Raw genomic sequence first — 4,330 nt, 5'->3', positions numbered from 1 at the left:
TCGCGCTGGTAGTAAATAGTATAAAACTAACAGAAAGTCGACTACCTGATTGGCTACTGCTTTTCCGCTTTCCGTTTTTCCGTCAAGGTGTGAATCCGCCCTTATTGCAACTCTCCTGTGGGTAAGCGCTTTCGAAGAGCGCAATAGTTAATTCGGAACGACTTTCTATGCAGTCTACGCGCTTCATACATGTATAATGTGAGCCACTGCTTTCGTAGCGGTTAGGGTAGCTGTCAACGTAATGACAGAATCAAAATATAGTGAAGAAGTGCATTCTGTGTGCCGTGAAGGTTAAAAATTTCAAATGGATACCATAAAATTAAGATAAGTATAAAAAAATAAGTTAGTATATCAATAATAAATTGTGGTGCATAATAATATGTTAGATGGTGCATTTTGTAATATAAAATTAAAATTAAAATTGAATTAAATAAATTAAATTAAAATTTTTTTTCTCTTTAGTTTGGCTGTGTGAATGAATTACTGTCGCCTCTCAAACAATGCCGAAGAGGATACCGAACCCGAAAATCGCATGTCTAGACTTCTCGTTGCAGAAAGCAAAAATGAAGTTGAGTGTTGAAGTACTTATTACAGATCCGGAAAAACTCGAAGCCGTTCGTTAACGTGAGCCAGATATTACAAAGGAACGTATTCAGAAGATTCATGCTGCTGGAACTAAGTCGTTCTCTTATCTGGTGGCATTGATGATTTATGCTTAAAGATATTAGTTAACATCGTCATTTAAAATGTATAGTTATACTATACATTTTAAATGACGAGTTCTAGAATTGAGTGCGATATATTCATCTTGATCTTTCCATAGTATTTCGTGGAGACTAAAACCAAGGCAGTATGTAAAAAGGCTGATCTGAAAAGAATTGCTAAAGCTACAGGTGCGCAATTTCTAACTTTGCTAACCAACATGGAAGGAGAGGAGAGTCTTGATGCCAATTTCTTGTCATTTTCTTGCCAGTTTCTTGCCAATTCTTGCTACAATTATTCGGCTGTCAAATATATGGTATCAAGGGGAACGATTTTTAAATATGTGTGCTGGCATGTAGAGACAACATTTCAAGTAATTTTACACAGTAATAAATTCTATAACATAGTTATTCTCTAACATATTAAAGTTATACATGTAAATATTTTATTTGCATAGACCGAAATGTTATAAACTATCTAAATTACTTGATTGGTTCCATCAAATACGGATACGCGATCCAGTCGAAGATGGTTACAGACGAATGCACTTGAAATACGCTCCACTTTTCAAACTTAAAGTTATTTTAAACGAATACATATCTCCTGCGTCTAACGACGATGGAATCACGAATGCACTGGGAGTTGAAACCGCATTGTAAAAATGTACAATATGTGGAGAGTGTTGGCGAGTTCGATCTTGTTCCGGATCCACTAACAGTTCCAATTCATTAATGCTTTCTAACAATATGCTATATTATTATAAATATAGAAAATAAAATATGCTCTTACTGTTAACTAATACTTGCTGTAAGGAGTAAATTGTAAATTAAATATCGCAGTCTCAAATATACGTATTGAATTGTTTAAACATTTTTATTCCACGAGTTCTATCAGTTTTAAGTTGTAACGATGCACCGCATCGTCCCAGCCAGAACACCCGGCCGGACGCCGCTACATCACCACGCGATGCAGCGATGAGGGCGCATAGGCGCCCGATAAATTCAAAAGCATAATTCACAGGTACACGGTGGCAGTAACAGCCGCGCCGCGCCGAGCATCGCCGAACGAGGCGAAAATAGATCGGCTATCGCGAACTCCCACCGCTCGGAATCGCGCACATCGCGAGTACCGAGCAACGGGAAAGACCGAGCAAAAGCGAAGCCTCGCGAACGAGGCGTTTTGACGAGCGTTAAAACTCGGCGCTAACAGCGAAAAGAGAGCATTCCTGTTCCTGACTCGAATCCGTCCGATACTCCGATTTCCTAGAGTCTTGCGAGTCCGTAGTAACCGGGTTGGAGAGTTCTCCGACTCCGCTGAGAGTTCTCAGCTGACAAGCAAGAGCCACGAGACACTGAACGACGAGAGAAAAGGGACAGAGAGTACTCTGCCTCTGTCGAGAATTCTCGACAATCGTATCAAACGGCCACTGAATCTCATTGCATCGCGACTGACCAGCATTCGACAGGGGGTGAAGAGTTCTTCATCTCCGCCGGGAGTTCCCGGCCGCTGGTCGTCGTTTACTCACGCCAAGAGACCGCGTAAACACAGCTGACAGACTGCCGCACTAGTCCAGCTATAAATAGCACCGATACAGCTGATCGGCCGCGTTAAGCAATATTCGCGTAGAAAAAGCGGCACAGGGCTTTAAACAGCCCAACACATAGCGCACACGTACACACACACACACACACCAACACATACACACCTGTCCGCGAAATTATAAGCGACGCGCCGGATCCTGCACGCCGAGCGCATATCGACGCACACGACACACACACACACGCACGCACACGCACGCACGCACGCACGCACGCACGCACGCTCGCACGCACGCACACCGAACGACGTGCTTCGCACCGCACACGGCCCGTTTTTGCGCCAGCCGCTCTCACGGCTTTCTTTCTTTCTTTCTTTCTTGCATTTCTTTTTGCTTTCTTTTTTGGTTCATTGTAAATATATTTTTTGCGACAAAGCGAATAAAGCTGATTTATTGTGTAGAGATCTTGTCTGATATTCTTGCTGAACCGCATTCTCCTCCGATCGAACCTCTTTCGTATCCTGGAACGCGAATTAACCGACGAGCTACATCCGCGCATACGAAAGTTAGGTCGTTACAAAGTGAATATGAATTAATTTATTGAATCTTTTATCATATAACAGTAATGGTAAAGAAATAATGTTTTCCATGGAATCTTCAAAGACCTTTGAAAATCGTGTAATACTTGTGGGAAAATTATATAAGACTATATCAGGAGACGCGGTAGTGTCTCCGGCCATGTTCAAAAACTAAGAGACACTACAAGTCTCTTATCCCGAGGTAATGTTTTATTCCATTTATTATATGACAGGGCAGTCTATCTGTCAGTTATGTGTATATAATCAGCATAATAATCGAGAGAGGACCAACCTAGTTTATATTTTTTACCAATGTTTGAAATAGACACGATTATTAAAATCTGTAATCTTTCATTGTGTGGTTAGACTGCCCCGTCATATAATAAATAGAATAAAACATTAATATAGTCTTATAAAGATAGTAGTCTTATAGTCTTTTAAAGATTCAATAAATTAATTCATATTCACTTAAAACTGATAGAATAAAAATGTTTAAACAATTCAATACGTATATTTGAGACTGCGATATTTAATTTACAATATACTCCTTACAGCAAGTATTAGTTAACAGTAAGAGCATATTTCATTTTCTATATTTATAATAATCTAGTATATATTGTTAGAAAACATTAATGAATTGGAACTGTTGGTGGATCCGAAACAGGATCAAACTCGCCAACACTTTCCACATATTGTACATTTTTCCAATGCGGTTTCAACTCCCAGTGCATTCGTGATTCCATCATCGTTAGACGCAGGAGATATGTATTCGTTCAAAACAACTTTAAGTTTGAAAAGTTGAGCGTATTTCAAGTGCATTCGTCTGTAACCATCTTCGACTGGATCGCGTATCCGTATTTGATGAAACCAATCAAGTAATTCAGATAGTTTATAACGTTTCGGTCTACGCAAATAAAATATTCACATGTATAACTTTAATATGTTAAAGAATTTATTACTGCGCAAAATTACTTGAAATAGTGCCAGCACACATATTTAAAAATCGATCCCCTTGACACCATATATTTGACAGCCGAATAATTGTAGCAAGAACTGACAAGAAACTGGCAAGAAACTAGCAAGAAAACTGGCAAGAAAATGGTAAGAAACTGGCATCAAAACTCTCCTCTCCTTCCATGTTGGTTAGCGAAGTTAGAAATTGAGCACCTATAGCTTTAGCAATTCTTTTCAGATCAGCCTTTTTACATCTGCGTACTGCCATGGTTTTAGTCTCCACGAAATACTATGGAAAGATCAAGATGAATATGTCGCACTCAATTCTAGAACTCGTCATTTAAAATGTATAGTTATACTAATACTTTTAAGCATAAATCATCAATGCCACCAGATAAAAGAACGACTTAGTTCCAGAAGCAAGAATCTTCTGAATACGTTCCTTGGTAATATCTGGCTCACGTTAACGAACGGCTTCGAGTTTCTCCGGATCTGTAATAAGTATATACTTCAACGCCCATCTTCATTTTTGCTTTCTGCAACGAAAAGTCTAGACATG

At 39.3% G+C, this 4,330-nt stretch overlaps 1 long non-coding RNA gene across 1 annotated transcript; it reads left to right on the top strand.

Annotated features, from left to right (window-relative positions):
* Positions 1-857: 857 nt before the first annotated feature.
* Positions 858-1,244, top strand: LOC108780534 (uncharacterized). Its single transcript, XR_001940906.1, has 3 exons — positions 858-893; positions 974-1,075; positions 1,160-1,244. It is a non-coding gene; the product is annotated as an uncharacterized LOC108780534 (long non-coding RNA).
* Positions 1,245-4,330: the final 3,086 nt, after the last annotated feature.

The sequence above is a fragment of the Cyphomyrmex costatus genome, unplaced genomic scaffold, assembly GCF_001594065.2.
Source record: "Cyphomyrmex costatus isolate MS0001 unplaced genomic scaffold, Ccosl1.0 scaffold1222, whole genome shotgun sequence".
NCBI classification, from domain to species: domain Eukaryota; kingdom Metazoa; phylum Arthropoda; class Insecta; order Hymenoptera; family Formicidae; genus Cyphomyrmex; species Cyphomyrmex costatus.
Note: the sequence above shows the minus strand (reverse complement) of the source record. Positions and strands in the feature narration are given on the sequence as shown.